This window comes from Pristiophorus japonicus, chromosome 17 (genome assembly GCF_044704955.1).
Source record: "Pristiophorus japonicus isolate sPriJap1 chromosome 17, sPriJap1.hap1, whole genome shotgun sequence".
Classification (NCBI taxonomy): domain Eukaryota; kingdom Metazoa; phylum Chordata; class Chondrichthyes; family Pristiophoridae; genus Pristiophorus; species Pristiophorus japonicus.
Window position 1 is genome coordinate 115,500,603 of NC_091993.1, and position 23,161 is coordinate 115,523,763.

Here is a 23,161-nt window from a genome sequence, read left to right on the forward strand (position 1 = left end):
GTGAGAGTCTGATTTTTTTCTTCAGTGTGGCACTGACAGATTCTATAATGGAAGCAGCCAAACTTAACAGTACAGGTACATCCCATAATACAAGCACCCAAACCGTGCAGTACACCTACATCCCATAAAACAAGCACCCAAACTGTGCAGTACAGATCCATCCCATAATACAAGCACCAAAAACAGCGCATTACTGGCCCATTTAACATACAACCAGTGATAACAATATAGTACAGGCACATTGCCTACTACAAGCACCGATACTAATGCAATATTGGCACATTCTATACTGAAGACAGTGATAAATGCAGTATGGGCTGATTCCGTAATACTAAATGATTGGGATTTATTCTGTAGTTCCATCACGGTGGTGGCAGAAATGCATGCCGCTAGTGCTCTGACTGATCTCAGCCTAGTTCATAGATCCCAGTAGCCTTTAAGGGAAACTTCAAGGCATGAGGCTATGAGAGTCATAGAAACATACAGCAAAAAAGGTCATTTGGCACATGCCTGTGCCAGCTCTTTGAAAGAACGATCCTATTAATCCCACTCACGTGTTCTTTCCCCATAGCCCTACAAATACTAGCTACACGTTAATCAAATAAAAGCCTTTCCTGTTGATAAAATTGACTTGAGCGGGTCGGAACTCGGCCTTCTGATATATTGACATTTAGAAAAGTCTGAACAAGCGTCTTCTGTGATGCCTCAATCTAAGAGCCTTCAATCTAGCCACTTCCATTTCCTCAGAAGGTTGTGGGTTCAAGTCCCACTCCAGACACTTGAGCACAAAAATCTAGACTGACACTCCAGTGCGTAACTGAAGGAGTGCTGCACTGTCAGAGGTGCTGTCTTTCGGATGTGACGTTAAATCGAAGCCCTGACTGCTCTTTCAGGCAGACGTAAAATATCCCATTGCACTATTTTGAAGAAGAGCAGGAAGGTTATCCCCAGTGTACTGGCCAATATTTATCCCTCAATCAACATCACTGAAACAGATCATTATCACATTGCTGTTTGTGGGAGCTTGCTGTGCGCAAATTGGCTGCTGCTTTTCCCACATTACCACAGTGACTACACTCCAAAAGTAAAGCGCTTTGAGATGTCTGGAGGTCGTGAAATGTAAATCTTTCTTTTTCTTTTTTTCATCCTCCTTTTCACAACAAATCAATGCTAGCTTTCTGGGTACCTAGCAGTCACATAACAGAGAATAACAGAGTTACAGAGGGATGTCCCCAGTACAAACGCTGTACTTTTTACAGAGCTCATTAAAATTAGCAATAGAAAGTCCTAACTGAACCTCAAAAGTAGCCAACCGTATACATATGTAGACAAAATAACCGCAACCTTCAGTTGCAGCTAACAAAAAAACCTCCTTCGAAGCAATATTCGCCTTATGGATTCCTTAACTGCTGCTCCTACCACCAATTGCACTGATTTGAGGTGGGTTGGGACGGAGGTTGGAGAGAGTGCAGCAGAGTGGGTTCCAAGTGAGCCTTAAGGTGGACAAACAATTTTTGGCAGACGAACTCTGGTGCTATGGTATATTAGACTAACAATTTTGAAGTGGTAGACATTACCAACCCTTTTTATGCCCGAAATTCACTCAGAAACTGATGATAGTTCACCGGAAAATCGAGCAGCTCTCTTATATTACTGACGGTCTAATCACATGACGCAATGTAAGTGAGGACTTCATTTAAAAGCGATTGCATATTTTTTACTGTGCCACGTGACGCGATGGATAATTTACTATAAGGGAGTCAAGCGTTATGGGGAACAGGCAGGGAAGTGGATTTGAGGCCAGGATCAGATCAGCCATGATCTTATTAACATAGAAACATTGAAAATAGGTGCAGGAGCAGGCCATTCGGCCCTTCGAGCCTGCACCACCATTCAATATGATCATGGCAGAGCAGGCTCGTGGGTGCCAAATGGCCTGCTCCTGCTCTTATTTCTTATGTTCTTATTTCTGTCTGTGGTTGGGCATGGTGCTCACAGCGTGTACTGCTGAGGAAACCGTCTGCACTTTTCTGACCTTTAAATGAATGAAAGGTAAGACTCGAACACATAATCTAGGCTGACGCTCCAATGCAGTGCTGAGGGAGTGCTGCACTGTCGGAGGTGCCGTCTTTCGAATGAGACGTTAAACCGAGGCCCGTCTGCTCTCTCAGGTGGACATAAAAGATCCCATGACGCTATTCGAGGAAGTGCAGGGGAGTTATCCCCGGTGCCCTGGCCAATATTTATCCCTCAACCAACATCACTAAAACAGATTATCTGGTCAGTATCGCTGTGCTGTTTGTGGGAGCTTGCCGTGCGCAAATTGGCCTCCGCGTTTCCCACATTACAACGGTGACTACACTCCAAATGTATTGGTTGTAAAGCGGTTTGGGAAGTCCGGAGGTTGTGAGAGACCCGATATAAATGCAAGCCTTTTATTTTTAACCGTGCTTCAGGCAATGCCGCTGGGAATCCACTAGTTTAGGAAATAAAGAGACCCAAAAATCCACAAAGATTCACTCTGACAATGAATGTTGCTGATACCTTGCAAGGAGTTTTTTGCCCAGCAGGTTAGCAGCACGGACTGTTTTGCTGCATTCCTGCATCAGTAGAATTTGTTTTTAACCAATTATTGAACAGTGCGAAATTCCGACCGCTCTTTAAATATTTAATCGCAAACTATTCCGCATTTAGAAGATGGCCTGCTTCCATGTCCCCCTCCCGCTCCCCGCTTTGAGAGTAAAGTCATGCCCGCGGACATCTGTTGCCTTCCCCTGTTTGCAGGGAGCTGGGAACCGGCGAAGTGCCTGTGTCCCGATGTGAAGCACCTGTTTGTGTCGGTGAGCCCAGGATGCTGTGCTCACAGGAGACTGGAGCCTTGCAGGGACGTCTGCTGTTTCAACCAAAACAATCAATAAAACACACACAAAGCCCGAGGAAGGTCACCTTGAGACAGGATCTCCGAGAGCGCGGATCTGAGGTTAAGGATCAGTGTGTGCATCATCTGGCTGCTGCTCTCTAAACACTCCTTCACGCCAGTCAGGATCGAGTAAGCGCAGATCGCACAATGCAGAAAATGCATTTTGACAAAGTCTTTTTATATTCTGACTACTGAGTGTGCAATTATGGTCCCTGATACCGCAACTATTGTGCACTTGCAAGCAGTGGTCTGCTTGAATGTGAGCTCACCCTGCAGGTATATGCATTTCAAATGACCTAAACTATTGAGTGGCTATTTAGTGCAACAGCAACAAAAAATACCATTAACAACGGAAAGCATTTCAGCTGCTTCCAGTCAAACGGTTAGCGGAAGGACTTACAGATCCAATAATAAAAATTACTCACCTCTGGTATGACGGGAAAGCTATGTCTACAGGAACTGGCACCGAGGGATCAGCACAATAGGATGATTCCCCATCACAACAGATCAGGCTGCCATTTCCCCTCAGGTTTATGCAGACAACTTTAATAATTAGCTTCAAGTTTTCAGGATTGGAAAGAATCGGTTGATCTCATATGTGGCTTCACATTAAGTTCCTCTTTGCATCTTAGTGTCAGTTGTGGCTCAGTGGGTAGCACTCTCGCCTCTGAGTCAGGAGGTTGTGGGTTTAAATCCCATTTCAGGGACTTGAGCACAAAAATCTAGGCTGACACTCCAGTGCAGTGCTGAGGGAGCGCTGCACTGTCGAAGGTGCTGCCTTTTGGATGAGACATTAAACTGAGGTCCCTCTGCCCTCTCAGGTGAACGTAACAATCCCATGGCACTATTTCGAAGAAGAGCAGAGGAGTGATCACCGGTGTCCTGGCCAATATTTATCCCTCAATCAACATAACAAAAACAGAGTATCTGGTCATTATCACATTGCTGTTTGTGGGAGCTTGCTGTGCGCAAATTGGCTGCTGCGTTTCCCACATTACAACAGTGACAACACTCCAAAAGTACTTCATTGGCTGTAAAGCGCTTTGAGACGTCTGGTGGTCTTTCTTATGATGAATTAGTTTTCCTTGTCTATCAAGACAAGGTAACCAATGATCTGATAATACTATCCAGAGCGCATTAATATCATTGTGTCATTAATTGTTTCAATGCCACCAATGAGGTTTTAGATTTTTTTAAATTTTAAATCAAGGAAAAAAAAGTTACCAAATACTTAACCTTATGTGGTGCTGAGTCATACAGACTAAGTTCAGTCCCCAAGTTAGCACACCTTACTGGGAGTGATGGCAGAGGCTGCAAAAATGGCTTCAGCACTCTTGGACTAGAGAGAAGGTGGGAAAACACATTCCGGGTTCCTGCTCATTATCAAGTGGTCCATGCTGGAACGTGTGTGGATGTAAGGTTCAAGCTGGCAGCCTTTTAATCTGTGACATTTAAATAGTTTCTACCATCTATTCTGAAGGATTCATGCTGGAGAATAGGATCACAGGGAGCAACTAGCCCTCCAGTACTTTGCCCACTGATGTGTAAGCCTGAGGTGATCGTGGCAGTCAAACGCAAACTCTGCCTTGTCTCAACACCATACACCGGTGCAAGTGTCAAAAATCCGGAATTCCGGAATCTGTAAAATGTTCTGGAATCTGGACATGCCGACCCCGGGATCCCACCGCTGCCCGACCTCAGGCCTCGTCTCACCGCCCCTCGCCTCGCCCTGTTTGCCGCCGCTGCCCTTACCTCAGGGCCTCCTCGCCGCCTGTCCAAACATCTCCTCTTCGGCAGGGCCCCCGCCTGAACATCTCCTCGGCGGCGGGACCCCGCCCGATGACCTCATCGATGGGGCCGGCGACCTGAACAGCTCCTCAGCAGGGACCCCCCCCCCCCGACTCCCTTCCCCCTTTTCTGACGTTCCGAAATCTAGACATACCCGATCTTGGGCTCGGGTGTTTCCGGATTCGTGACGTCAGAAAGACGATCGAAAGTCCGGAAAAGGCCGGAATCCAGAATGGCCTCGGTGCCGAGGGTTCCGGATTCTCAACGCTGCACAGGTACACTTTTTGCTACACGGGTCACCTTTCTGTCCTGACTCTGGTGATTTTATCGACAATCTGGTGCTTGCAGGGTCTGCCGTTGCTTAGTGGGTAGCACTCTCACCTCTGAGTCTGAAGGTTGTGGCTTCAAGTTCTACTCCAGAGACTGGAGCCCAAAACTCTAGGCTAACTTTCCAGTGCAGTACCAATGGAGAGCTGCACTGTTGGAGATGCCATCGCTTGGTTGAGATATTAAATCTGCTCTGTCAGGTGGATGTAAAAGAGAAGAGCAGGGGAGTTATCCCCAGTGTCCTGGCCAATATTCATCCCTCAACAACATCACTGTTCGTGGAGCTTGCTGTGCGTAAATTGGCTGCAATGACTACACTTCAAAAGTACTTCATTGGCTGAAAAGTACTTCATTGTCGTGAAAGGCACAATATAAGAACATAAGAACATGAGAAATAGGAGCAGGAGTACGCCATATGGCCCCTGAAGCCTGCTCTGCCATTTAATACGATCTTGGTTGATCCGATCATAGACTCAGGTCCACCTCCCTGCCCGCTTCCCATAACCCCTTATTCCCTTATCGGTTATCTCTGTCTTAAATTTATTTAATGTCCCAGCTTCCACAGCTCTCTGAGGCAGCGAATTCCACAGATTTACAACCCTCTGAGAGAAGAAATTTCTCCTCATCTCAGTTTTAAATGGGTGGCCCCTTATTCTAAGATTATGCCCCCTAGTTCTAGTCTCCCCCTTCGGTGGAAACATTCTCTCTGGGTCCACCTTGTCAAGCCCCCTCATAATCTTGTATGTTTCGATAAATTCACCTCTCAATCTTCTAAGTTCCAATGAGTAGAGGCCCAACATACTCAACCTTTCCTCATAGGTCAACCCCCCTCATCTCCAGAATCAACCTAGTGAACCTTCTATAAATGCAAGTCTTTTAATTACTTGAAATACTCAAGTAGCTTTATCTCTGCTCAGAATTCCTTGTCTGCTGGTAAAAATGTGGACCCAATTGCAAAGTAAGCAGCCTTTAGCATGTAAGCTTTAACTTACCAATTTTAAAACATCACTGAGTTTAGCACATTTGAAGACAAGTGTGACAAAAATAAATCTTGGTGGCTATGCAATTTTAAAAGAATTAAAAGCTGCAATTCTGTAAACCACTTCTCAAAGCAGCGAGGAACCAGGTGTGAGAAACCTTAGACTGAATGTTTTATTGTACAATACTGTTTTCTGAATGTGTCAAAATGTACACAAGCTCTTGTGTTCATTGGTGGAGCAACACTAACAGTTCGTTACTGCTAGTCAAGACGCTCCTTAAAATCTATCTCTTTGACCAAGCTTTTAGTCACCTGCACTAATTTCTACTTATGTGGTACAGTGTGAATTTTTAAAATCTCATAATACTCCTCTGAAGCACCTTGGGATGGTTCACTATGTTGAAGGTGCTATATAAATGCAAGTTGTTTTTGTTGTAGTAATTTTCAGTTATTTGTAGATTCGTAACGTGCCAACAGAGAGCTTTAAAACAGAAAATCTTTTACTTTTTGCTGTAGGAAGTAGGCACCTTTAGAATATACCAGAATACTAGACATTAGGCACCTGCTAGATATATCTAAACGCATATAAGTTTAAAGTGGCCACACATAAAATGGCTGCCCAGGCATGATGGGAAATCAGGTAGTCAAGCTGTGAACTGTTGAATGTTCAATGACCGAGCAATAATCCTGTGAGGCCCACTATAGGAATGCCTTGGATGCAGGATAAGAATAATGAGGAGAGAACCCATCTCCCGTATTCAAGGCCATAAACCAATTAATTCCCCAGGAAGAAAGAGATAAGAGAACCCATCTCCTGTAAACAAGGTTATAAACCAATTATTTCTCCAAGAAGAAAGAACTAGTGAGAGAACCTATATCAATCAGCCCAAGCTGACAAGAGACGAACACATGGTTCCTGAGACATAAGGGGAATTCTATTGGGTTAAAAGAACCTATATGTAATCTATAATCGTTGTGATTGGCTTGTGTCCAGCCGTGATGGGCTGTGTAACTGTAGTAAACTGTTTGTAACTGTTGTGAAACATATAAAAGTGAATGTAACCCTTTGTTCTGTGGAGAGAAGCCTGGACTCAGTCTTGTGATTTCCTCCCCGCTAAGCGTAATAAAGGCCGCATCAGCATTGGAACCGACTCTGAGTGTTGAGTGATTCTTCTGAGAAAACACTAACGCTAACAGTGGCGTAGTCGACGGGATTTCCCGGAGTCGCTGGACGCCCTTGGAAAAACCTGGGTGAGTATAAAAAAAAAACGATTTTTAAGTATAAAGGGTGCGGAAGGTGGAGGCCGGTTGATCGACACGAGGAGACGGTCTAATATCTCAAATGCCTAGCCTGAGCCTGAATTAAGAGGACTTTTGTCCCACGTGACGGCCAGGAACCAAGTAGGCGTAGGGAACACACTTAGACCGTGGGATCGTGATACCGAGAGACATCTTCCGGACCCAGTAGTGTAATTTGAAATACCCCGGGGTAGAACCAAGCGGTGTACAGCGGCTAACAGAATCCAAACCTGTGAACAGGGTTGGACCAACGGGCAGAGCGGTGGTAGGTAGTCGTTAAGGATACGTAGAGCACTGCGGGAATTGCTTAAACGCGTTTTTAAGAATTGTATAAGTTTGTGTAACAGCAGAACTTGTGACCTGACAGTAGCCAAGAGACAGTTTACTACAAGTCGCGCTAGAAAGAAAGCGGACCTCTGAGAGTAGATTCCTAACGGTACTAGTCCTACCCAGGAATGGCCATGAAAACAAGTAAACTCGAGTGGGGACCAGAAGGGTCGCTTACCCGCCACCTGGCGGAAAAACAAAAGAAGCTAATTGAAAAAATGATTAAAGCAGGGTGGAATCCTCAGGAACTAGTTATGTGAGGAATTATTTAGATAAAACTACGAATTCCCTGAAAGGTCATGGATCCAAAAATAGAGCCGGCCAAAACAAGAAGAGAGACTGTTGTAAATGTCTGATCGTTGAGTGAGAAGTGTCTGTGATTTTTGACTGCAGAATGAATTTTTTTTATGTTTTCATGTTCCGAAAGCCTGGTTGGAAGAGGAATGCAAGTGTCTGTTTATTTTAGAAACAGAGTGAAAGTCTTTTTTTAATGTTGTCCTGTATGTGGGAAGTTTTAAGACATTTAAGTTAGAAACGCAGCTGTGGATTTATTCGGATGATAAGTTACGGAGCTAGGAAAATAAACAAATAAAGGATAGGTTTGTTGAGCAAAAGATTTATTTGACACGCTCACTTACTTGCCGAAAGAAAACATGCAATGATTGATTGGGTTGAAAGACATAAATTTAGTCTCGGAATGAGATAAAGAATGCTTTAAAAAAAAAAGAGCTTCTAGCAAAAAAAAAGTTTTAAATAAAGATTGAAATTACAAAGTTTGAATTGGGATTTTGAGATATTCAGAGAAGGCACAGAAAATACTGAGGTGGATTCAAAAAAAAAAATTATTAAATTAAATCTGATCAGGTCAAACTTCTGGGCGAGTGGCGAGCTATCTGCGAAGGTATAAAAGGGACTTTTGGAAAATGTTAAAAACAGCAAGCTTTAGTAACGACTTTGAAACTAGAGCATTTTGAGATAACGAAAGGCAGCCCTCAAACTCTCAAAGCTGGACTCCATTCCAGTTATGGAGAAAAAGAAAAAGATAAAGACGCCACTTTGAAAGTAAACAAATGATTTTAAATTAACAACTTTATGGAGTTACGAACCCTCCGTGTAAAATACAAAACCTAATTTGAAGAAAGAAAAAAAAAGATGTAACGGACTAAATGGAAAAAAACATAACTTACTAAATACTAGTTGATGTTTGCTGTGAAAAAGATATTGGTTTAATTAGAAGAAAAAAAAATTGGAATAAGTAAAAAACACTATATGGATTCGAATTTTAAATTATGAAAAAGTTTCAATGCAGTTTGAAAAGATTTCCAAAATGGACAGTGTTTATCAAAAAAAGTCCCGAACAGTCTAAACAAGCAGGAGGGTTTTGAAGATAACGAGGAGAAAGAGAGAAATAAAAAAAAACAGAATTGAATTTCAGTAAACAAAATTGCTATTGTATGTGTGGTCTTGTTTTAAAACAATTTTTAAAAAATAAAAAATTATTTGGCAAGTACTTGAATTAGAAGTTAAGAAAACATTGGAGTTTACTCTAATGATTTATGCTGTTTTTAACGGATTCCTAATTTCGAAGCCAGTTTTGAAGGCACAAAGACTTTTTTTCAGATGATTACGTGAAGTCACGTAATGACATCAGGTCTTCTTACAAACCTGGAAAGGAGTTAACCCTTTCCATTGACAGCCTTTTTATACTGAACATTATTAATTTGGATTTCTTAATAGGAAAAAAAAGACTCACCTAACAGAGGAAACAAAAATAAAAACAGAACTAGCTTATGTAATAATACTTGCCTGATACAATAAAGAAATAGATACTCAATAAAACAAATTGAAGAGTTAAAAGCTAAGATTAACAGGCTGGAAGAGATAACGGGACTAGACGGATATAGCACCATCACCTCTGGCAATAGAGCCAATGTACCCCACGGTGGGTAGGTGTAGTCCACAAACCCAACCTAACGGTAAAGCAGACAGCGATGTTTGGAGGAATAGCTTTGGCCTTGGTCAGAGGAGTTTGGGTAATATTTAAGTGGGTAAAGACACGGGCGCACGCCCTACAGATTCAGCTCGAAATGGTTCGATTATAACCTTGTGCTTCTGATTTTGCAGGGTGACAGGGACACTCGTAGAGCAAAAAAACTTAACCCCTGGTGACGACCAGGCCGTCTGTTTAAAATTACAGATAATACTTACCGGAATGGGAATACGAAAGGTGCTACTCGTAATATGGATAGCCCTGCGACATGCACGTACCCTGGGCAACACCGTCGGACAGCAGAGCACGCTGGAAATAAACAACTACATGAACTATGGAGTCTTGTTTAATTTAACGGACGGAATGTGCATCCCAGCAGCCAAGGACTGGAGCAAGGACAGGACTTATTTTAATGCATGGTTACAAGTGAATCCTAATAAAAATCCTAATAAGAATAAGAGTATGTGTACAGTGCTCCACGGGTATAAGGAGCAGATGCATTAAACGGAGGGATGTCAAAGGGCCTGATGAATGTACTTTCGGCATAATTTGCACGCCTCCGGGACAATCCCAGCAATCAGTCATCCGCAAGAAGGGAATGGGGCTGTGTGGGTATTACGAGGAGGCGGGGGCGGCTGCAATATCATTGTATGTATGTTTCTCACCCCCTCCGACACCGCGCCCCATAAGAATCACTACATTGCTCGAGGAACTGCCTTGCCCCATAACTACGAAGGGACCAGAGAATGGGATTGTAATGTACAACGAGGGAGAACTGTTGTATGATAATGTTAAACATGAAATTGTACCTGTTTTGATCAATATTTCAGGCATCCAGATGCCGGAATACTGTATAGAACAGTCAAGGAAGATGTACAATGTATTAAGTAAAGTTGTAATGCAGCAGGCTGCCGATGCAATGGGTGCCAGTAGGTTCCGGGGACAGGGGTTAGCCCCCAGGATGAAGAGGGAAATAGTTAATGATGTTGCTACCGTTTTCAATACAGGGACCTCCGTAGTGAACTCGATAGACATACAAGGATTAAATGTTAGGGTGGAACAGCTTAGAGGGGTGATGAAGGGGTTATTGGAGAGGGTGGAGCAAAACCAGGAAGACCAAGCCAACCTAGGAAAGGAGGGTGCCAAAATCCAGCTGGATGGTATCTCAGTCCTGGAAGCTCACGCCAGAACCATCAATCACCTCATTGATAGAGAACAGGAAGATACAGGGAAAGCAAAGACAGGGGCAACTCTGTCACGCTTATGGTCTGTGGATGGTGGGACAGATCCGCCACAATCTCGACCAGATCCAACGCAGGGAAGTACCCGATTGGATAGACAGTTCACATTTAGCTCAGTTGGCTAACCAAAGGGGGACACTGGATAATTGTACTCTGAAGGGACTGACCAGAGTATACCCAGCAATTCCAGATTGCCAGATGTAGGACTACCGGGATAGGGATAGTCCTGATGATCCCTATAGCCACGCCGGACTCAGGGCCGTTCCCCCTATACCAACTAGAGAATATCGGAGTAATACGGGAAAATGTCTCCATACGCTACTACCTGACCACCACCTCTGCCGTTCGTCGAAACAACATACTTACCGGGATTTCCCTAGCAGATTGCAAGCAAAAGGGGGAAATCACAGTATGCCCTCACCCGGTGGGCCGAGGGGAGCTAGACGAGTGCGGGTTTAACCGAACCGACGGGTGTGTACTAGAAATAGTACCCGCACACATGCACTTCGCGAGGGCAGGCTACGGAGGGAAGGGAAGATACTGCGTCTCTACTACTGAGCGTTCATTCCAGTATAATGACCTGCAGTGCCCTATACCACAGCCGAACTTTTGCTTTACACCACTACGACCTGTCGCGATCGGGCAAGCGCATATCACCCAGGTTAGGCGCCGGAAGTCCGAAGTTATTGAGGTAACCGATCAGCTCCATGATCATTTACAGGATTATGACGAACCAGATCAGGTCCTTATCCCACATCTAACCGAAGTATTACGAGAGTTGAGGCTCAGAGTGGGTCAATCCGTAAAGCTCTACCACCAACTACAAACTAAAATCAAAGTACTGGAAGAAGATACCGAGGTAGACTTACAAAGTCAGAGTTGGTGGAGAAAGGTCTGGGACTGGGGAATAAATGTGAACATCCACCCATGGATTCAAATAATTTCACATATACTGGTCGGGATACAATTGATCTTAGCAATAACATGGGGCGTAATGGCCTGCCAGGCATGCAGACACCACGCACAATGAAGACGGACAAATCACCGTTCCCCGGATACTAAACAAGCCTGTTTAATAAAGGGGCAGGAGGATTTGGCCTTTGTCAATTCGATTTAAGCAACTGGGACTCCTGAAACCGCGTGACTGGCCAGCACATTGAGGCAGGGAGTACCGGGCCGTGCACAAAATGTAATAAAGGTCGAATGGTCGGTTAAAAGGGGACTAGGACTAGTCCCTTTACCGAAAGGGGGAGTTGTTGTAGGAGGTAGGCACCTTTAGAATATACCAGAATACTAGACATTAGGCACCTGCTAGATATATCTAAACGCATATAAGTTTAAAGTGGCCACACATAAAATGGCTGCCCAGGCATGATGGGAAATCAGGTAGTCAAGCTGTGAACTGTTGAATGTTCAATGACTGAGCAATAACCCTGTGAGGCCCACTATAGGAATGCCTTGGATGCAGGATAAGAATAATGAGGAGCGAACCCATCTCCCGTATTCAAGGCCATAAACCAATTAATTCCCCAAGAAGAAAGAGATAAGAGAACCCATCTCCTGTAAACAAGGTTATAAACCAATTATTTCTCCAAGAAGAAAGAACTAGTGAGAGAACCTATATCAATCAGCCCAAGCTGACAAGAGACGAACACATGGTTCCTGAGACATAAGGGGAATTCTATTGGGTTAAAAGAACCTATATGTAATCTATAATCGTTGTGATTGGCTTGTGTCCAGCCGTGATGGGCTGTGTAACTGTAGTAAACTGTTTGTAACTGTTGTGAAACATATAAAAGTGAATGTAACCCTTTGTTCTGTGGAGAGAAGCCTGGACTCAGTCTTGTGATTTCCTCCCCGCTAAGCGTAATAAAGGCCGCATCAGCATTGGAACCGACTCTGAGTGTTGAGTGATTCTTCTGAGAAAACACTAACGCTAACACTTTTAGAGCAATGGTCTGTCCCAGTAAAAGCATTTTCCGATTGTCAGCTTGTGACAGGAATGGTGACTTGCCCCAGTAAATGCCTATCAAACCTCGCGTAATGCCCAGTTACTCCTTAGGGAAAATGTCAAGTGATGAATTTCTCATGGTAAACGGGAAGCAGGGAGATCACATTCATAGCAAGGGGATTTGAGTACAGGGGCAGGGAGGTGTTGCTACAGTTGTACAGGGCATTGGTGAGGCCACACCTGGAGTATTGTGTACAGTTTTGGTCTCCGAACCTGAGGAAGGACATTCTTGCTATTGAGGGAGTGCAGCGAAGGTTCACCAGACTGATTCCCGGGATGGCGGGACTGACCTATCAAGAAAGACTGGATCAACTGGGCTTGTATTCACTGCAGTTCAGAAGAATGAGAGGGGACCTCGTAGAAACATTTAAAATTCTGACGGGGTTAGACAGGTTAGATGCAGGAAGAATGTTCCCAATGTTGCGGAAGTCCAGAACCAGAGGTCACAGTCTAAGGATAACGGGTAAGCCATTTAGGACCAAGATGCGGAGGAACTTCTTCACCCAGAGAGTGGTGAACCTGTGGAATTCTCTACCACAGAAAGTTGTTGAGGCCAATTCACTAAATATATTCAAAAAGGAGTTAGATGAGGTCCTTACTACTAGGGGGATCAAGGGGTATGGCGAGAAAACAGGAATGGGGTACTGAAGTTGAATGTTCAGCCATGAACTCATTGAATGGCGGTGCAGGCTAGAAGGGCCGAATGGCCTACTCCTGCACCTATTTTCTATGTTTCTATGTTTCTATCCACAACAGCTGCGAGAATGGGATAACCACCTGCTTCATTGCAAAAGGCTGCTGTCACATACAGATTGGCTTTCCCAGTAATCCATCTCTTCCCTGACCTCCAACTATGACCAGCAAGAACTCGGCATCAATAAGGTTGACATGAGGCTGCTCTTTGATTCCCTTTATTCTGATTGACAATTGGGAATAAAGCATTACAGTTAAAGATGGATTTCCTGTTTTTCTTCATGACCACAGTTGAACTTCAAACGGCGTTCCCCAAATCTGATCTTTTACAGACTAACCCATTAAACTGCTTTCCCTTGCTCAAAGAATTACAGCCCAGAAATTCGATTGCATTTGAAATCGTGCACCCAGTGCAGGGAGGCAGGGAGAAAGGGCACAGGAGGAGGGGTACAGAGCAAAGGTCGCATGGGAAAGATGCAAGGGAAAAGGGCGCAAGGGGAGAGGGCGCGGGCGGCAGGGTGGGCACGGCGGGAGAGGGCGCGGGTGGGAGGGCGCAGGGAGAGGATGCAGGAAAGGGCTAGGGGGGAGAGGGCGCAGGGTGAGGGTGCAGAGGGAAAGGGCGCAGGGAAAGGGCGCGGGGGGAGAGAGGGTGCGGGGGAAGAGAGGGCGAGGGGGGAGAGGGCACAGGAGGAAAGGGAACAGGGAGAGGGTGCGGGGGGGAGGAGAGGGTGCGGGGGAAGAGAGGGTGAGGGGGGAGAGGGCACAGGGGGAAAGGGAACAGGGAGAGGATGCGGGGGGGAGGAGAGGGTGCGGGGGAAGAGAAGGCGAGGGGGGAGAGGGCACATGGAGAGGGCACAGGGGGAGAGGGAACAGGGAGAGGGTGTGGGTGGCGTGGGGGGGGAGGGTGCGGATGGCATGGGGGGAGAGGTCGCGGGGGAAGGGGCGCAGGGGGGTGAGGGTGCAGAGGGAAGGGGGCGCGGGGGTAGAGGGCACGGGGGCGTAGTGGGGAGAGGGTGCGAGTGGAGAGGGTGCAGGGGGAGAGTGCGCGGGGGGAGGGGGGAGAGGGGGGAAGGGGAGAGGGCGTGGGGAGGGGGAGAGGGGGGAGGGGGGGAGGGGATGTGGGGGGAAGAGGGCGTGGGGGAGAGGTCGCAGGGGAGAGAGGGCGCAGTGAGAGGGCACAGGGGGGAAACGAACAGTGAGAGAGCGTGAGGAGGAGAGGGCGCGGGGGGAGAGGACGCGGGGGGCATGGGGGGAGAGGACGAGGGGGGGAAGGGGCATGGGGGAGAGGCATAGGGAAAGGACACGGAGGAAAGGGATCCGGCGGAATGGGCGCTGGTATGTGGGGATGCGGGGGAAGTGGGTGCGTGGTGAAAGGACACAGGGGGAAAGGGCGCAGGGCAAGAGGGTGCTGGGGGAGAGAGTGTGGGGGTAGGGCGCAGTGTGAAAGGGCGCAGGGAGAGGGCCGAAGTGGTATGGGCACAGGGGGATGTGGTGCAGGGGGGCATGGAGAGGTGGAACGCCGGAAGTGCGTTTCGGGTGAATGGTGTGTGATGCATGTACCTAGGCGCAGTATGACGGGAAAATCGTGCTGCCAGCTCATTCTAAGATGTCAGGTGTACAGCCAGTGCTATCTGCACTACTTATTATCTCCGTGCCTTTTTAAAGGGAGCAGGAAATCCGTCTTCACAGATGCCACTTAAAGGCAGCCAGTACCCTTAAAGGGGACACACACTCTGGGCTGTACAGAATGTCTCTGATTAAAACTAAAAAACAGTAAAGGAACAGCATCAAGGCAATGGGAGCAGGGAGGAGTTTAAACTGTATATATTAACACCTGCTGCTAATCTTGTGCCAGATCAATATTGATTTCGAAAGGCATGGTGTCGCTTGTGTTGTTCCATTTTAACAGGATGCCACTGAGGCAATAAAACAGACAATCTCAGAGTAACAGCACCTATTTCTTTCAAAGACAATATGACCCACATCATGGATCCCTCCCAGGTAAACTCCGAGGGGACGGTATCTAAAATATCTGATGAAGTGCCACAAACTTGAAAACGTTAACTCTGATTCTCTCTCCACAGAGGCTCTCTGGCCTACTGAGTATTTCCAGCATTTTCTGTTCATATTTCTAAAATATATGCTTGGCTCTGGAAAGATAGATAAATAACAAAGCACAAAATCTATCCAGTTATATCTCCACTTTTTCCAAAGCTCACTGTTGATTTTCCACAGGTGCCATTTCACTGGTCCAGGCAGCACAGGGATCATTGTGTTCCGTGGAGGATTTGGTCAAGTCCGCTTGTATTTATATCACGATGACTTTCCATCCCAGTCCTAACCAAATATTTATTCAGTGCTTTTTAAACAGTGTTAATGGTCTTGCTGGCAGTCTGTTCAATATATCTGCTGCTGTGTGGCAAAAAAATCTTCTAATTTCTGGTTTTGATAGAGGCTGGTTAACCTTTCAGTACATTAAAAAATATTTGTGTTGAAATTTAAAATGCTGAATCAGGACGAGCTGCCTAAAACTATTTTTCAGAAATCTACAGATTCCCTAATGTCACTGTGGGAGTTCCTTCACCACACGGACTGCAGCGGTTCAAGAAGGCGGCTCACCACCACCTTCTCAAGGGGCAATTAGAGATGGGCAATAAATGCCGGCCTTGCCAGCGACGCCCACATCCAGGAACAGATATTAAAAAAATGTTCTGCTCCAATTTATTTCCTACTCCGTTTAGTCCCAGGAACGATCTTTTTTGGGCACATATAACATTTAAAGGGCGGTAATGTCTGGCTAAGGTTCATGTCCTGTAATAACCAAATCGAGTCAACTTTGAAAACTTCAATCTTATGATGATGGCACTGTCGTCTGAAACAATACGAGATGCCTGTATTATACTTTTACATGACTACAGATAGACAGGGTAACTTTGATTTAAATGTAGCCACGTAAGTTTATGTGTCAGCCGTGGCTCAGTGGGTAGCACACGCGACTCGACTCAGAAAATTGTGGGTTCAAGTTCCACTCCAGAGATTTGAGCACAAAAATCTAGGCTGGCACTCCAGTCCAATACTGAGGGAGTGCTGCACTGTCGGAGGTGCCCTCTTGAACCGAGACCTTGTCTGTTCTCTCACATAGACGTGAAACCAATTTGAAGAATAGCAGGGGAGTTATCCCTGGTGGCCCTCAATCAACATAACAAAAATAGAATATTTGGTCATTATCACATTACTATTTGTGGCAGCAAATTGGCTGCAGCGTTTCCTACATTACAACAGCGCCTCCACTTCAAAAAGTACTTCATTGGCTGCAAAGCATTTACGGACATCCTGAGGTAGTGAAATGAAAATGGCTCCATGGGACAGCATAAGAATCACGTTGCCCATACAAGACATAAATGCAAGTCTTTCTTCTTTCTAAAATCGAATCAGACTTGCCTGACATCATTTCAAAACAGCAACCAAAGGCTAGCTTTCTGTAAGGCATAGGGCAGCTCATTTGATATGTAAATCAGTCACGAAGCAGAGACCTTGTCTTGAGTACTAATTATGTTGTACTCGGTTGAAGCATTGACAGGTCCTGAATCTACAGGCAATATGTAAATAGCTGCTCATCAGTCATTGCATGGATAGTTTCTTTGATCTTGGCTGATTGACGACTCCAACCACCAGCGTCTTTGGTATGGACTCTGGGCTCTGTTTTCCTCTTTGCCGATTTTTGGCTCCCAGGAGGATGAATGGGCAATTTTTTTTCGTGCCCGATTGCGCCAAAAACAAAAAATACAACTTTCGCCAAAGTAAAATGTAATTTTGGCGCTGTGGTGCCCGAAGTTAAATCTGAGGGTGGAGCGTCAAGTGTGCGCCGAAAAGTCAGTGAGCATGTGCGCCGGAAATAAAACTTTTTCCACATTACGGGTGTGTCTGCGCATCTGCAGTGAACTTCCTGGTCTTGATCAGCAGCTTGTGAGCACACACTTGGATCGGAGCTGGATCTGATGGAAAAGATGGATCCATGGGAAGAGGAAGGAGAAGGAGAAGAAGGAGAAGGGGAAGGAGGAAGGGCCTTCTAGCAGAATAAATTGAACCCCTGGTCGACAGCATTGAGAGGAGATGGGACGTGCTTGAGAACAAAGGGAGAATGGGACAAAAGAAACTGAAACCCTCTCTACTAGCAAAACTTTGGGCACAAGTTGCAGAAGAGTTTAATGCAGTGGCCATGACCCGAGAAGAGGTGTGCAGGTCAAAAAGAAGTGGCAGGACGTTGGCCAAGCAGTTACTGTAAGTAATATTTTTATTTATGCACCTCAATTACATTTGTAAATGTGACTAATATGTGTGTGTGTGTGTGTGTGTGGGGGGGGGCGGGTGGGGTGGGGGCCACCACAGCAGAAGGACCCTCTCTTAAAAAGTTCTATTTTCATTTTGCAGAGGAAGGTGTCAAAGATCAAAGGTCAAAAACTGGAGGAGGTGCGCCAAGTAGGCTGCAGCTAACAGCCGTGGAACAGAGGATCGCTGATATGATCCAATCTCGCAAGAGAAGATCAACCACCAATGTGGACACTGGGTCCAGGTTACTGAGAGAGGGTAAGCCCTGCAAATTGCACAGTCTGGCTTGGCATCGTGGTCTTTGAAAAGAGCCTGCGCTGTGTGACCCACGTACTCATGTCACCCTGCCCCCTCTGCCCCCTCCCCTGCTGCTAACCGAACATCTGCTCTGTTATGTTTTGCAGATGTTGAGCATCAGGAAGAGACAGAAGCTGAAGCAGAAGATCAGGAAGCCGTCAGTCCAGATATTCTTCATCAACTTCAAGACGAGGATGAGCTGGACAATGAAGGGCAGCAGGAAGACCCCAATGATGAGATGGTTACATTGGAATTGGAGCCGGTGAACGCCCTGAGGATGCTAAGCCCCTTTGCTGAGCGATACAAACTGACGCGACATTTCACGGGGTACAGTCGGAGGCTGGGGGTCTCAGTGGGTTGCAGCAAGCCACACCTGGGAGGCGGCCAAGGAGGGTGGGAAGGAGAGCTCAACCTGAAATGCAGGGTGCAGGGGACATAGGACAGACCATGGGAATGAGTGGGGGGAGCATTGAGCTAACGAGATCGCTCCTGGACACCATGTGTGGGGTGAGGGTAGAATTAGCGAGACTATCAGTAAAAGTAGCAACACTGTCTGGAGGAATGGGAGCAGTGTCGGGACAGATGAGGGAGGGAATGTCGGAGATTAGGGAGGGAATGTCGGAGGCAGCTGCTGCAATAAGTGGACATGCCCAGGCTGCCATTGTCCAACAACAATTGGCAGCATCAACTTTTGGCACTCATTTTCCAATCCCCAGACCAACCTCAGGTAATGTGCCATGGGTTGATCCACAGGCTGAAGAAAAGTCCGAAGAGGAACCCGGCCCTTCCACAATGCTGTCTGCTAGGGCTGTCCCTGGCCAACCCCACCAACAACAAATGCGACTTTGCGCAGAAAGCAGAAAAAACCTTGGGGTCAGGGTGAGGAGACAACGGGCACGGGTAAGGGTAGAGGCAACAACAGGGGCAAGAGGGGAATACAGCGCTAAGGTTTTTGATTGAGGGAGGAGAGATGGCTGCAGCTAGAGTTTGTCTGTTTGTTTGTTTGTTGCTGCTACTTGTTTTCTTAAGTGAAAAGTTTCCAGTTTGATGTTTTATTAAGTTAAATAAAACTGTACAAATGTTTAATAAACCTAATTATTTTTTAAATGTAAGCAAAATCCTGCACGTTATTTTTTGAATTAAAGCAATATAAACCAACACATTACGTACATTATTATGTACATTATTTTTTCACATTAACAGATGCAAAGAGTCAACACTGTCGGGCCGTTTAGCCTTCAGGCAGCAAAGCAATCACGGACCAGCCGCAGATACAAGTCTTTAGCTTATGGCTATGGGTGCACGAGACCACTTCCTCTGCTGTCGTCCTGCAGATTGAGGTGGTGGCATGGGTTCGTCCTCCTCCTCCTGCTGCTGGTCCTCCTCCTCCTCCTCCTCCTCGTTGTCAGCCTCCTCGTCCTCCTCTTCCCTCCCCCTACTTCTCCCCTCAGGAGGATCTTCAATGTCCAGTGCCTGGCCCTGCATGATAGCCAAGTTGTGCAGCATGCAGCAGACGACAGTGAACTGACCGACGTGATGAGGGACGTATTGCAGGTAGCCGCCAGAGTGGTCCAGGCATCGGAAATGATGCTTCAGTATGCCAATTGTCCACTCTATGATGCTCCTTGTCGTTATGTGCGACATGTTTTACCGATGCTCTGGCTCAGTACGGGGATTGCGTAGGGGGGTCATAAGCCAGGTGGCGAGCCTGTACCCTTTGTCCCCGAGCAACCAGCTCTGCCCTTCTGGCAGCTCCTGAAACATCGCAGATATAATGCTCTCACGTAGGATGAAAGCATCATGGATGCTACCTGGGTATTTGGCATCCACTGCCATGATCCGATCGAGCTGCACATTTCGGGAATGGAACCCTTTCCTGTTGCAATAAACCTCGAAGTTGTCCAAAGGTGCTCTCAAGGTGATGTGGGTACAGTCGATCGCAGCCTGTACCTTTGGGAAGCCAGCAATTCTGGAGAACCCCACAGCCCTGTCTCGCATTGCCTGCATAGTCATAGGGAAATTGATGAACTGGTCCCTTTTGGCATACAGTGCAACAGTCACCTGTCGAATGCCGCAATGTGTGGTGTGCTGCGAGAGCACACGTCCCCAGTTTCTGCTTGAAATGAGCCAGAAGCATAGAAGGCAAGTGCTGCAGTGATCGTCACTTCCACAGGTAGGGCAGTCCTCCTGCCACTTCTTGGCTGTATGTCTGCCCTGACTAGCTGGCAGATCTCGGTGTTGACCTTCTTTCTAAATTGCAGCCTGCGAATGCAGTCTTCTCACTCAGGTGTAGGTATGAGCGCCTGTCCATGTAGATTCGATCAGGGAATGGCCTCCTCCCCATCAATGCCCGAGTGATCTGGTTTCTGTGATGGTGGCGTCGTATTATCCGTCGCCTCTGCACGGCATGCAAGCAAACCAACCTTACTACATGAGGCTTAGAAATAGTTGCAGCCATAATTATTCTTCTTAATTTTGTTATTCTTGTTATTGTGAGGCAGTATTTACTGAAGCACTCACACCTTTGCTGGGTGAGGCCCTAGTAGAATGGACCATACCCTGGTCTGCGCACATGCGCAACACTAAGCTCAGTCTCTATGGAGACACGACGCACAGTGATTTATGGCACTCAGAGCTTTTGCCCAAATGCCTATGTTTGCTGCTGTGTTGTGCCATCTCCGATGCACAGTTCGGAGTGCATGCCGGCAGGATCACTCCCTCGGCCGGACAGAAACACATGAGCTCGGCGTTTGTATTCCAACACCCTCACCCCCTCTCGGGCCCAGGCATCTTTACAAGCTGAGCCCGGGGGTGGAATCCAAGTACCGAGCTCCTGTGCTTGTGCCTGGCCGAGGGAGCGATCCTGCCACCAGCCGGCTGTCACTCCTCCAAACTTTGCCTGGAGCCCTGTGAGCAGAGATTCAGTGGTGGAGGGGGCGTGGGAGGGGGAGTAGGGGGTGGAGTCACAATTTGCCCATTCTCAGAAACATTCTGTGGGAAAATGTAACTTTCCGTGTTATTTTCCGAGTTCCCTCCGCAAAAATCAGCATGAATTTGTGCTTTAAACTGTCTTCTTCCCTTGCTCCAAACACTCAGAAATATACTCAGCGGCAATTTCCTTAAGTTCATGTAGGGTTTTGCTGATCGGTATTTAAGGCCATTGTGCGCCGCCCTGAAAAAAATTGGTGTTGGTGCAAATCGGTTAAACAGCCAAAAAAGGCGCAGAAATCAATTTTCAACCAGACCTGCACCAAAAAATCTGGCAGAGAAAAAGTCCGGCGGCGACAGTCGCCGCTGGCATACAAACTTTGAGGAAAGTTGAAAAATCAAGATTGCTCAAAAAAAATCAGCGGACACCAAAAATACGGCGCCCAATGGTGGCGAAAATAAAGTCCTATATACTGGAGTCTCATCTTAATATCTTTAAGTTAATTCAGAATGGATCATCTGGACTCCATTGGGTAACATAAGAATCACATTGCTCATGTAAGATATCACATTGGGAAATCTCTGAAAGGTTGTTGCATCCAAGGTCTTGCAGATCATGGAACTGTGTTCTAAGGAGGTTATTTCAATCCCTTGTAGACTAAATATTGTACACAAGAACATAACATAAGAAATAGGAGCAGGAGTAGAGCATTTGGCTCCTCGAGCCTTCTCCGCCATTCAATAAGATCATGGCTGATCTGATCTTGGGTTCAACTCCACTTCCCTGCCCGCTCCGCATAACCCTTGACTCCCTTATCATTCAAAATCTGTCTATCTCCACTTTAAATATATTCAACAACCCAGCCTCCACAGCTCTCTGAGGTCAAGAATTTCAAAGAGTCATGACCCTCTGAGAAAAGAAATTCCTCCTCATTTCCATTTTAAATGGGCGACCCCTTATTCTGAAACTATGGCCCCTAGTTCTCGATTCCCCCACGAGGGGAAACATCCTCTCTGCATCCAGCCTGTCAAGCCCCCTCAGAATCTTTTACATTTCAATAAGATCACCTCTCATAATTCCAAACTCTAATGAGTATCGGCTCAAACTGCTCAACCTTTCTTCATAAGACAAATACCCCTTCATCTCAGGAATCAACCTGGTGAACCTTCTCTGAACTGCCTCCAATGCAAGTATATCCCTCCTTAAATAAGGAGACCAAGACTGTACGCAGTCTCACCGATGCCTTTTTGTTCATTTTAGTTTGTATCGCGTCTCACTGCTTTTGTGGGCTAGAATTTCCCAAAAATCCACCAGTTCCGGATTGCCGCCCCAAATAACGCTAAGATTTTATAATTACTGTCGGTGAATAATTCCACAAAAAAAGGAAAAAATTCTGCCCGGCGAAAAATAATGGACCTTACACCCCGATTCTCGGCGGGAAACGGAATCTTGGGCCGTTTGGGCGGTTCTTAAACAAAATGGGTGGTAATTACTAAAATTTAGTCCGAGACTGAGGGTTGGGCCTTGGAGGGGGAAAACATAAAAAATATTTTTTCCAACAAACATAAAATAAAAAAATAAAAAACATTCTCAGGACCCTTTTCACCTTAATCACTGTAAAAGAATTTGCAAATAATTGTTAAAAACTCATGGGGGCTGGATTCTCGCCTTCATTTTCGACAGATTTATCACCGGTACAGCTGTTTTTGGATGAAAAACCGCCCGCCGAAAGTTTCCTCTTTATTTTTTTAAAGAGTTCCGCCCACATTTTGAAAAGACCGCTGGAGAGCAAACTGCCCGCATGCACCGCCAAGAAAATCGCCAGGATCTAAGTTTTGCCTCAACGGGAGCCCATACACACTGCCGAGGAAACCGCTCACGAAAAGCTGCCGGAAACAGGGCGGTCGGTGAGTACCCAGCAAAGAAAGGTAAGTTAAAGGTTTTTTTTAAATTATTTTTTAAATTCTAAAACGGTGATTACATTAAAAAGTGTCTTGAGAATGTTTTATAACTTTTTATTTTTTGTTTAAC